The sequence below is a fragment of the Mytilus galloprovincialis genome, chromosome 1, assembly GCF_965363235.1.
Source record: "Mytilus galloprovincialis chromosome 1, xbMytGall1.hap1.1, whole genome shotgun sequence".
Taxonomy (NCBI): Eukaryota; Metazoa; Mollusca; class Bivalvia; order Mytilida; family Mytilidae; genus Mytilus; species Mytilus galloprovincialis.
The window spans coordinates 65,644,164-65,657,864 of NC_134838.1; the positions used below are offsets into that span (position 1 = coordinate 65,644,164).

General features: G+C 32.7%; 1 long non-coding RNA gene across 1 annotated transcript; it reads left to right on the top strand.

Moving 5' to 3' along the window:
• The first annotated feature begins 3,320 nt into the window (after nt 1–3,320).
• On the top strand, nt 3,321–5,456 carry LOC143085451 (uncharacterized). Its single transcript, XR_012981341.1, has 3 exons — nt 3,321–3,962; nt 4,617–4,708; nt 5,171–5,456. It is a non-coding gene; the product is annotated as an uncharacterized LOC143085451 (long non-coding RNA).
• Nucleotides 5,457–13,701: the final 8,245 nt, after the last annotated feature.

Here is a 13,701-nt window from a genome sequence, read left to right on the forward strand (position 1 = left end):
TAATTTTACGATATTATAAGCAGTTTGAAAATGGGGTCCAGACCATAAAATTCCGTGAAAATTTTAAATAAATCCTAGATAAGGGGGGCAGGGCCCCTTGTGCCCCATCTTAACTCGCCTCTGGCAATAAACACACTTTTAATTACACATAATGTTCCTGTATTTTTTTGTAAGCAAGGTGTGTTGGATTTGATCCTTCCATATTTGTATATGAAAAAGATACATTTTTCACGCACGGTTATTAAATCCGAAGCATGTATGTTCCAGGTCTAATAAAAGCAATAAATATTTAGTGTTTTAACTATATATCGACAACATTTGGTTCGTATTTTACATATTTTTAGTTTTAAATGAGATCGGGACTAAAACATTATTTTATACAAATCTGCCCGATACGTTTACGTCGATCCGTGTACGTATCCATAAACATGAATAATGCAAATGCTCTATTTTCAGGTATCTATTGTCTATGTTAATCAATACAGCTTCTCAAACCTGTAGTGATCTCCTCTCACATGTTACATGTTGTTAGTAGTATTGATTTTAATTGACAATAGATGGACATCAGACATCTGCTGAACATAGGTGATTTAAACTGTGTAACTGAGTGGACTGTATCAAATGAAATTCGGGTTTAATTTGCTATTTTCCGCATACTGGAAAAAAATGGACATCAAAATTAAGGTAAGTTTTTAATTTTCTAAAATGTTTGTTACATATAACTTTTATATATCTAGTTCCTGCAATGCCTTAAAACTTTCCTATATGCACTAGTTCACTGTACTCATAGAAAATTTTGAGGTCTAAACACGGCCATATTTTTCAATTCCTTATGATGAACTTGTTTTTGTATTTAAATAGCACAACCGAGCTCACCCATGAGCATGAATGTTAGGCCCGGTGTTTCTGTCGAGTCCGGCTTCATCAGTGGTCGACTCGAAAAGTTATTTATGTTTTTTGTTTTATTTCGTATATCATATTGGACCATTCACCGGTTGTCTTTGGATAACATATTAGTTGATTATGATTTATTTTTTGCGAGCTCAGTATCATATTGTGTTGTGGAAGGTAGAACAGACTATACCCGCTAATGCTTTGATAATAGTTCTTGTAAATTTGTATGTCTTTTATAAGCTATAATAGGCGGATGATTAAATATGTTCACACATTCAGGGTTTAATGAAATAAGGGTCAAGTGTTTTGTAATTATATTTTTTAGTTTCTGTATAAATGGGTTGGATTTTGTTAACACAACTAGTAGTTGTTCCCGTTTCGTCGGTCGTTGTATAAGCAGGTTTTTCCTTTCTATATTTTGTGTTTGATCAAATATTTTGTTGATTTCAGACATTTTACATCCTCGTTTGAGGAGACGTGTTTTAAACGCTTCTAACTGCTTTTTAAGTTCAGTTCTGCTACTGGTGTTCTGATGTATCTCAATACTTCACCCTTGATAAATCCTTTGAAAACACTTTTCGGGTGTGAATAAACTCATCATAGATACCAGGACTAAATTTAGTATATACGCCAGACGCGCGTTTCGTCTACAAAAGACTCATCAGTGAAGTTAAAAAGGCCAAATAAAGTACGAAGTTGAAGAGCATTGAGAACCAATATTCCTAAAAGTTTTCCCAAATACAGTTAAGGTAATCTATGCCTGAGGTAGAAAAGCCTTAGTATTTCAAAAAATTCAAAAAATTGTAAACAGTAAATTCATAAATATAACCATATCAATGACAATTCATGTCAGCACAAAAAGTGCTGACTACTGGGCTTGTGATACCCTCGGGGAAATAAATCTCCACCAGCAGTGGCATCGACCCAGTGGTTGTAAATATGAGCTGTATCTGTGTAGATATTGAAATGTTTCAGTTGGTTTGATATGGGTTTAAATGTTTAGTAGGCCTTCGTTAACGAATCTTTCTCCTTTGTATATGACAGTGTCCAAGAATATTGTTTCATTACAGGAAAATTCGTAGGTGAACTACAAGTGCGGGTGTGCAGTATTAGCTGTTGTACATAGTTCGTGTATTTCCTCTATAGGTCTGGAATATATAATCCAGCCGTCATCCCTAAATCTGGAAGTCATCATCATGTTGTTTCTGTACTGAAAGCGTTGTGAAACATTTTCAAGAATGACAAACATTGTAAGGTCTGCCAATTCAGCAAATGCCGATCCGCCCATAGGCACGCCCAAGGTTTCACGGTAAATTTTATTGTTAAAAACAAATTCATTGTTCTCTAGAATAAGCCTTAAATCGGGAAGTATAGTGTCCTTTGGTGGAACTTTGATTTCATACTCGCTTGGATCAATATTAGTCAGTGCCCCGTTAGTGGCTTCTAATATTTCATTAAATGTAAAGCAAGTGTGCATATTTTTTGCATCGAATGTTACTAGATAGCAGTATCTTTGGGGTTTGATATTTTCAATCGAATTAATAAAGCTTGACGTATCTTTTATATAATGTATATTGTTTTTTAACAAGTGGAACAAGAAAATAATCGAAATAGTGCCCAATATTGTGTAGGGGCGTTCCACACAGTGATACAATTGGTCTGCCCGGAATGAAGTTTTAAAGAGATATCGACATCTAAGTTTTCTTGAGAATTCGTCAAAGTCCTTCATAACGTTTCGTATGGCATTTTTGTTCGAAGCTCGCAAAAAATAAATCATATTCAACTAATATGTTATCCAAAGACAACCGGTGTATGGTCCAATATAATATACGAAATAAAACAAAAAACATAAATAACACGCCAATATACAACTTATTGAGTCGACCACTGATGAAGTCGGACTCGGGGTTTTTCCCCAAACACGGCAGAAACACCGGGCCTAACATTCATGCACTTGGGTGAGCTCGGATATGCTATTTTAAATACATTTTTCACTCCTTTACATAGTATGTCTGTCTGTTTTGCTCATTTATTGTTGACAATATACTGGACTTTTATTTTACTGACATACCAGTGAGAAGTTAAGCTAGCATTAAACTTTAATTCGCCATTTTCTACTTATGAAAATTCCATTAACAGTCATGAATAATTTGTTTTTATTCGTTTAATGTGTTTGAGCTTTTGATTTTGCAATTCAATTATATTTCTGTATTTGGTTTTGAATTTTGAACTTCTCATATAAAATAACAAGAAAAGATACGACTTTTTAAAAGAATGGCAACTAAACTCACCTCGCCACATTATGAATGTATGTTCCTGTCCCAAGTCAGGAGCCTGCAATTCAGTGGTTGTCGTTTGTTTATGAGTTGCATATTTGTTTTTTCGTTCATTTTTTTTAGTACATACCCAGCAGGCACTCAACGTTTAATAAACGTTGAAATGAGGTTGAAATGTGATCAACGTATATTCAACGTTGAAACAACGTAACATTTTTAACGTTGAGGAATAAACCAACATTCAACGTTGAATTAACGTTGATCATTTCAACGTTGCAATTGGAACGTTGATTCAACATTGAATCAACGTTAACTTATTTACTCATAGTAGGCCTATATAAAAACAATCATTATCAGAAGGCAGTATATGCATAACTGTAGAAGTATTTATTAATAAAGAAAAGAATGAAAAAGAGTTTTGGGTTTTACAAAAGAGTACAGTACTAACTATTGGTCACTATTTCAACTTGAGTTTTGCGTCACCGTGACAGTATGAGAAAAGGGGGGGAGGTAAGTCGTTTGATACTAAATTTCTAGGGAATAAGAAATATAATTTATTAATTTCATTTCACATAACTTTAATTTGAACATAAAGATAACATGTAAAGAAATTTAAAATAGTTGATTATCAACAATGATCGCGATTTCTTTCATTCATATTTTCGCGGGATTTGAACAGGAAGTTAGATTGCCCATGCGCATTATTCAAACACGCACCTTTCCTGTATTTGAAAAAGAACAACAAAGGACAAAGTGGAAAGAGAAACTTCCCGTTTATCACGTATATTTATGGTATGTAGATGTTTGCATGTGGCTATCACGGTTTGTGATATTTATGAATTGTGTTTAGAAACTCTGAATTGGTATCATATTGCACAATTAGAGAAAATTATAACGTCGACATTGTATTCCAGAAAACAGATCAGAACACATGGAAGGGCCATCATATATAATTTCCTCCAATTATACTATTTCTAAGAGCATTTAATGTGGAAAGCATATTTAGTTTCATTTTAAAGTTTAGGTAAAGATTGTTTCGATTATTATGCTTAAAGATTCATATAAGAAAAGGGGGGATAAGCAAGTGTTTACATTATTTTGCTCAGGTAAATTTCCCAACATGTTTACTTTATACTATATATATGCGATTCTTTTAGTTTAACTTTAAGGCTTGGTAAACCACATACTTTTTGACGATCATATTAAACGATGAATTTCAACTGGACAACAAAGTTTTGAATTTGAACAATCATGGAAGATTAATACTTTTTTTGTTTTATTTTTACAAAAACAAGTCAGTCTGAGCCTTTACTGATCTTCAAGTGATCTCTAACTCTGTGTAATATGAGAAATGCATGTTTCATTAATGTGTACGTAACATGGTTTTGAATGTTATAGCAGTCCATTAATATCTGATATCTTGAACATGTATTATTTATTTTACAGAAGCTTGTCAAACAGATCAATGGCTAAAAGGCATCAAGTGGAGCAAAATTATAACTCAGTTTTGGGAATTCCAGTCTTTAAAATCATCAAAGGTAGGTTTTTTGTCTGTATAGCTATATACCATTTGTGTTCAAAGATTAATCTTTTGTTTATTCTAATTTTGTTTACCTTACATACAATATTATGTTTGTCTTTATATCTAACCTATTCTAGTAAAGCTCTTTATTTCATGTTAATAGAATTGTACAGTCATCAATAAAAAAATGTCTTACTTAGGTAAAGTGTTTTCATGGTTATCAATGACATATAGTGAAACCCGCAGTCTTACAAAACTCAGGTTGAAGCTTCTTCATTAACAAAAAACTACTAATAGTAAACATTAATGTATATATTTTTATTAATGATTATCGTATTACAATATGTGCTTCGTCATTATGGTTTTATTTATTTGCAATGCTTCTAGAAACAAATTGAAAGTGGCTCAAATTTAAAATATCTTTTCAGGAAATATACAATTTATATTTAATATATATATATAATCTGATTTTTTCCAGAGTTCAAATATACTGCAAGAGTAAAAAGATGTCACTTGGAAATACATATCTGATAAAGACCTCTCCTGCTTAAAATTTACCGCTGAAAGATCAGGAGGTGGTGGAAGAATGATGACATGCAATAAGGACAAAAAGAGACAAATATAACAAATGAATTTATAAAATAAATCTTGTATCAAAAGAAATATCATTGTATTACTATTTTTGATATTATTGTTCCTGAGTAAATAAGTATTAATGTAATGGTTTATGAGGTTTATATAACATATATGTATATATAATCAAGGACCTTTGTTTTTGTGGATAGTTGTCTGGTTAGCAGTCATGCAGCATCTTCTTATTTTCGTAAATATTGCGATCATCCTGAATACACATTGGATCTAATAATGTCTTCACTCTTCCTGGATATATATACTACTTTCAAGAATGGTTTAATATTGGTTGGTCGTTTAATAAAAACTACTTTGAACTTGTGAGAATTGTATTGTAGAACTATTCAACATCTTCTTTCCTTTTTGTGGTGTCATGGAATAAAGTGCATGTCTTAGTTTTTATGCAAACTGTGCAAATTCATTGAATGATTTGTCTTTTTATAGCTATTCACAACAAGAAAAACTATACAAGTAAGAATATATCAAAAATGATAGGTGTCCGATAATAAATTAAATAGATAATTAAATTATGTCTATAGTTGTCGTTAAATACAAGTGGACACACACAATATATGACACTTATGGTCTAGATTTTGACTTTGGACAAGCACCAAATGTTGTTTAAAGTAACAGTTGATGTATTTATTTAGATGTCTTCCATTTAACTTATCTATTTTGTTCATATGTGTATTGGTGAGAGGGAAAAACATTAAAAAAAAACATGTACACCCACACTGCCTGTTTACCATCTAACAACAGCAAAAATTTGGAAAGCAGGTAAAAATGTGGTGTTTGTAGCTTTATAATAAATTTCATTATTAAACGTTCAACTACTATTCAACCTTGAATCAACGTTGAATGGATGTTGAAACTTCAACGTTGCAATGACAACGTTAATTCAAATTTTCAAAATCAAACATAAATTTGACATTGTTTCAACGTTGAGAAACAACCTTGTTTCAACGTTGAATCAACGTTGAGTGCCTGCTGGGTAAATAAGGCCGTTAGTTTTCTCGTTTGAATTGCTTTACATAGTCATTTTGGGGCCTTTTATAACTGACTATGCCGTATTGGCATTGCCCATTGTTGAAAGTTGTACGGTGACCTGTAGTTGTTCATTACTGTGTCATGTTGGTCTCTTGTAGAGAGGTGTCTTATAACAACGAAGTCGGCGACCCGGTAATTATTTTACAACATCGAAATAGAAATTTATGTATGAATAACATATCAATATAACAATTTAGAGAATGTTGGATGTTGCTATTTTTAGATTTCTATTTCGATGTTGTGAAATAATTACCGGGTCGCCGACTTCGTTATTATGATATACAACATTTAATGTAGTGTTTATTTCGATAAATGCCAAAATATCGAAATAATCGTATGGTAATAGCATCGCATGCCGTAAAACCTTTTTTTATATATATATTTAAATATATTCTGTCTGCTAGATAGATAATAAAATTCTGTATAGAAATTTGATTTTTTTTTAGAAAAGAGTAATGCGTCAATTACCAGACGCATTTTAATGTTAATGACATATTTTAATAAATAGTGCATATGCTTGATTTTTAAATATTTATAAAAAAAAGAAGATGTGGTATGATTGCCAATGAGACACCTCTCTACAAGAGACCAACATGACACAGTAATGAACAACTACAGGTCACCGTACAACCTTCATCAATGGGCAATGCCCATACGGCATAGTCAGTATATATATATCAGTCTAAAGATTTGCACAACGGTACTGATATAAGATGTTATTATACGAAAATGTTGTTATTAAATCGTGTTGACAAATATTTCGGCTCAACAAATGGCCTTCTTCTGTGTCACAAGTTTTAACAATACTGATACATAATGTATAAGGTGTAAAAACAGATCAGTAATAATACAGGTAAGTTTTGGTCGATTGATTTTAATCCAAAATCCTGAATATAATAATATAAACAAAACACTATAATTCAATATACGTGACTGTGTATATTAACAATAAAAATGAGTGAAAAACAAAACTGTCAATATTTCTTATTGATGCCGTTTGGATGATGTACATTAAGTTTCTTTATCCAAAAGCTTTCCCGAACCTGTCGCTGGGCATCACTCCAGTGAATGATCTGTTCAATTACTAGAATTTTCATGCGGTTAAAGTCATCAGGTTTGTGACCCGACTGTCTGAAGTGTTGAGAAACTGGGAGAAGTGGCTTCTTAGAGATATCACTCCTATGGCCATTTAGGCGTTTGTGGAAAGGCTGCTTTGACTCACCAACATATTGGAGGCCACAAACCAAACATTGTAGTATGTAAATAACATTCATACTTTTGCAGGTAACGTTGCAAAATATCTAATAGTTATTTTCGGTTGCCTTACTGTGAAATGTTGATGAATGCTGCATCTGTAGGCAGCATTTGCAGTCTTTTCTTCACACGAACGACACTCTCCAGAAATATTTCTATTATCAGACACTTCAGCCCGCACCAGTAGGTTCCGCAGACTATTAGGTTGCCTAAAAGCTATCATTGGAGGCTCAGGTCAAATCTTGGATAGTTTGGAATTCTTTTCAACTGATTTCCAATGCTCAGGAATGAAACCAAACTAGACTCTGATCCTACAACATCTTTTAGCAGAGAAATTACTGATAGTTTGGTAGAAATGCATGACGATGGTTTCATCGATGACAAAACTCTTGAATATTTGAAACCAGAAAATCCAAAACCCGGCAGATTTTATCTTTTACCTAAAATTCATAAGACCAATAACCCAGGAAGACCTATAGTTTCAGCGAACGGTCATCCGACGGAAAAAATATCGGAATTTGTTGACTTCCATCTTCGTCAACATGTTGAAGATTTACCATCTCACATCAAAGATACAACCGATTATCTTAGAAAAATGCAGGCCTTAAATCCACTCCCCTCCGACACGACTCTTGTTTCCATGGATGTTACCTCCCTCTACACTAATATTCCACATGCAGATGGCATCGATGCATGTAAAAAAAGTTTGGAATTCCAGACCAGTGAAATATCCACCTACTGAATGCCTGGTCAAAATGCTCACGCTGGTACTTAAGAAAAACAACTTCACTTTTGATGGAGATTATTATTTGCAAGTAAATGGAACTGCCATGGACACCAAAATGGCTCCGTCATATGCCAATATATTTATGGGCAAATTAGAGAAACAACTCCTTGAAACTTCCATCGAAAAACAGCTTTCCTGGTTTAGATTTATAGATGATGTGGATATGAAATGGAATAAAAGCGACGAGGATTTAGATACTTTTATCACTCATGCCAACAACATACATCCAAGTATCAAATTTACTCATGAGAAGTCTAAATCCAAAATCGCCTTCCTCGACACTTCAAGTTCGCTCACAGAGGGCATCATATCTACAGATTTATATTCTAAACCTACTGACACTCATCAATATTTGTCCCCTAAAAGTTGTCATCCTGGTCATCTTACTAAGAGCATCCCATACAGTCAGGCACTTAGAGTCAAGCGAATATGTTCCAACACAGAAACAACTAAAAAACAACTACCTCAACTTGAAACTCGCTTGAAGAAAAGGGGCTACAAACACAGAAATATAAAAAAAAGCTTTCAGAAAGCGGAGTCAATTCCGAGGAGTGAACTATTGGAATACAAAGTTAAAAAGAAAAACAAAAGGACTCCATGTGTTCTTACTTACCACCCATCTCTCAAAAACAGCTTTGGTGTCATTCGTGAGCATTGGAAATCAGTTGAAAAAAATTCCAAACTATCCAAGATTTTTCCTGAGCCTCCAATGATAGCTTTTAGGCAACCTAATAGTCTGCGGAACCTACTGGTGCGGGCTGAAGTGTCTGATAATAGAAGTATTTCTGGAGAGTGTCGTTCGTGTGAAGAAAAGACTGCAAATGCTGTCTACAGATGCAGCATTCATCAACATTTCACAGTAAGGCAACCGAAAATAACTATAAGATATTTTGCAATGTTACCTGCAAAAGTATGAATGTTATTTACATACTACAATGTTTGGTTTGTGGCCTCCAATATGTTGGTGAGTCAAAGCAGCCTTTCCACAAACGCCTAAATGGCCATAGGAGTGATATCTCTAAGAAGCCACTTCTCCCAGTTTCTCAACACTTCAGACAGTCGGGTCACAAACCTGATGACTTTAACCGCATGAAAATTCTAGTAATTGAACAGAACATTCACGTGAGTGATGCCCAGCGACAGGTTCGGGAAAGCTTTTAGATAAAGGAACTTAATGTACATCATCCAAACGGCATCAATAAGAAATATTGACAGTTTTGTTTTTCACTCATTTTTATTGTTAATATACACAGTCACGTATATTGAATTATAGTGTTTTGTTTATATTATTATATTCAGGATTTTGGATTAAAATCAATCGACCAAAACTTACCTGTATTATTACTGATCTGTTTTTACACCTTATACATTATGTATTAGTATTGTTAAAACTTGTGACACAGAAGAAGGCCATTTGTTGAGCCGAAATATTTGTCAACACGATTTAATAACAACATTTTCGTATAATAACATCTTATATCAGTACCGTTGTGCAAATCTTTAGACTGATATAATTTTTTCCTTATCTGCATAGTATCGCCTATTCTAGACGATCCGGTACATAGTAAATTTGCTGGTTGGTCCTTTTGATAGACTTTTATATATATATATATATATATATATATATATATATATATTCATTTACCATACGATATATACCATATATTCATATATTTCCATATATTCATATATATATATATTGAAATCTAAGACTAAGGTCAAATTACAAAAAGTGGTCTATGTCTGGCAATCAAGCTTTTTTTTATTTCCATATTAACCAACGTATCCGATTTGTGACAAAAACAACATGAACATAATGAAAAGAAAAAAGTTATACTTATGCAAGTTCAAGATATCTTACTACAATGTAAATATAAATATATTTGATTAATTATATGAAAAGTTAATATATTAAGTTGAGGAAAGGTAGGACCGAGTGAAAATAATCTTTTCGAGATTTTGCAAGATATCTTACATAATTGATTTTCTCAGATATCACAATTGATTTACATGTGCATGTATATTATGTGTTAAAGATTATTTTGTTTATTTTTATAAGATATCTTTAAAATGCAATTAATAGACACACATAAAAAAGCCTAGCCATAGCTATGTCACAGAGTTTGTGGCTCGTTGAACTTTTACCGATGCATTTATCACTTATGTCATCTGTAATGTAACTGATTGAATTGAAAGCACAAAAAATAGACGAAAAATCCTCAAGTCTCTAAATTGTTATATTGATATGTTATTCATACATACATTTCTAATTTGATGTTGTCAAATAATTACCGGGTCGCCGACTTCGTTATTATGATATACAACATTTAATGTGGTGTTTATTTCGATAAATGCCAAAATGTCAAAATAATCGTATGGTAATGGCATCGTGTAGCATGACGTAAAACGTTTTTAAAATGTTTTTTTTTTTCTTTTCAAGCTAGATAACAGATCATTGACAATTATACTCAAAACGGAGTAAATGTAATAACAAAGGAGTAGGTTCAGTAAGACCCCTTTTTGGCCCCAAATATAGCAGTTTTACAAAATTGTGAAATGCAATCTTTTAGCTAGTTATTTGAAAGTAGAATGCTTCTGCTACACAAATATGGGTTGTTTTTGACAATACAATGCACATATATCGGGTACTAACATCATTAAGTCATGCGAAATTATTGAAATCCTCACAGTTTTAGCATTTTTGTTAAATTATAGACGGGTTTTTGTCTTAAATGAAAGTGGCCGCATTCGTGTTCATTCGTAATATTGAAATGTCAGTTGTATTTGATGATAATGCATATAGATATAGGAAGATGTGGCGTGAGTGCCAATGAGACAACTCTCCATCCATATATAAAGATTGAGGATGAACACGGATGCAGCCACTTTCATTTTGACAAAAAACATCTGAAAAGGGACTATTGTTTTGCATATTTGATAGATTTTTCATATTTAAGCTTGAATCGGAGCGTTTTTTATGACTTAATCAGTTAAAATCTTTCACATAAATCAATTGAATCAATTGAAATAGACACTTGAGTGTTAAGAAAGTGTCCAAAATATTTCGTTAGATGAACCTGAAATGTGAGGCCAAAATCGGCCATTACCGGACCTACTCGTTTGTTCCTGCGAGACATTGTTGGAACAAGTTTCACTTTAAATATGTTCCACCGGAATTTATATCACAGCAAACATGTCCCAGCAATAGTGTTGTTCCGGAACTAAATTTTATTGCATTGCGAAACATGTTCTTGTTACTCTTACATTATAATGCAAGCTGGATGCTGTACTGTGCTTGCATGGGGAACATTTGCAATTGATGACATGACTGTTACTATAGGATGAGGATTATAAATAAAAGCGATGGTAATGTATCATATTTTGTATTTATGTTTTATGTGGTATTCCTCCATGTTACCTGTTAACTGTCATGATTGTTCAAGTACAATGTACTTAAGTCATGGCACAGCTTCAAAAGAGTGTGTCGACATGTTTTTTAGTATTTTTGATCCGTCGATTTGCTATTTTTATATAGTACAAATTATCATCTCTTAAAGATTAATGATTTATCTTTTATACTTCTCTTTTCTGGCTAATGAGTGTATTTTTGTATTTTTTACGGAGTATGTAATTACACATAAAATTTTGTTATATTTCACAGGATCTAAATTGTATATTAACACTTTTCATTTATTATATTATCAATATAAAACCTGTTTTATAAAGACCTTAAATGATAACTTTAAACTCACAGTTGACAAATGTTCAGTGTATAAGATAACTTGTTTAAACAGTGGATCCTATTTCATAGACATGGAACTTATTCCACCAGGCGAGGAACAAATCTCACAAACCCAGAACTTATTTCACCTGGTGAAATTGAAGACACCGCAAGTTGGATTTTTAAATTTCCATTTATTGTTTAAAAGAAATGCATTACGAAATAACTTTGGTCTCGAGCCACTTGTGTCAACAGTTAAAGTGTGGAACTTTTTTTATAGAGATGGAACGAATTATATTTAAATTATCCGTGAGAAAAATTCTCCCAGAACGTATTTTCTGTTATATTTGTTAACGCTCCGCTGGAACCTTTTTTAACAGGAACAAATTTTGGCTCGTATAAACATATGACTATTTTATACCTAAAAATTTATTTTTATATATAAACAACATATGTATTTTTTTTGTTAAAGAAAAATCTATATATTAGAAAAGAATAATACGGCTACATTCATATATAAATTTAGTCCTGTACTGTAGGTTGCATTTCTGTAAATGTTGACAATGCATTTTCCCATAGGAACTCCCATTACGGCTAAAACTGTACCACTTTTACTATGAAGTTTTGAAAAAAAATCATATCCTAGAATGGAAAGTTCATATGCACCACCATTTTTTTCAAAGGTCATAATATTTTTTTTTATTTTGCAACGTTTATATGCACCGAACTTCTTAGAGTTTAAACTAACACTACATTTCTTAACTACCGCTACCTCGACTGTAGGGTTACCACAGATTTCAATATAAACAATATTCACACGTATATTTACTGGTAACATTCCCAAGTTATGTCTCTATGTTATGTCTCTATGAGATGAAACCTACAGATCAGAACTGGGAACTAGCTTTTTAACAAACTTAATTATCTATGAACATTTCAAATGTCCCAAAAAGAGGCGTGGTTTGAGAAACAACTGTATTTACAAAAACCTGGTGGATAAAATTCAATTTAACAGCAAAATACAGTCATCACAGAGTATAAAGTATTGTTGACTCCTGGTCTAAAAATGTGAAATGAACTATATAGAAACTTCAGAAACTCACAATTCCCGTAGATTTTATACCAATCTAATTAAAAACCGATCTCTCATCGCTTCTGTTTCTGATATGTCGCGTGGGAGATCTAACGAAACCGGCCTTGAGGTCACATGTGAGTGAACTAAAAGTCATGAATTTATAAAGATATGCAAATGAGTTGACGACCTATTAATAAGCCAATCAAAAAAGTTTATGAATTATTATGACTGACGATTTCGTCGTAAATAAAATGAGTTACATCCCTTTGCCTTACGTTAAACTTCCAAGATCGTGGAAGACTCAATTTCATTGGTCGAAAAAGACACACCTACGAGGTCACTCACATGTGACCTCAAAGCGGGTTTCGTTAGATCTCCCACGCGACATATCAGAAACAAGAGCGATGAGAGATCGGTTTTTAATTAGATTGATTTTATACATTGTTACAAATCATTTGTCATCTCATAGTAATTTCACATAAGCTTTATCCGATA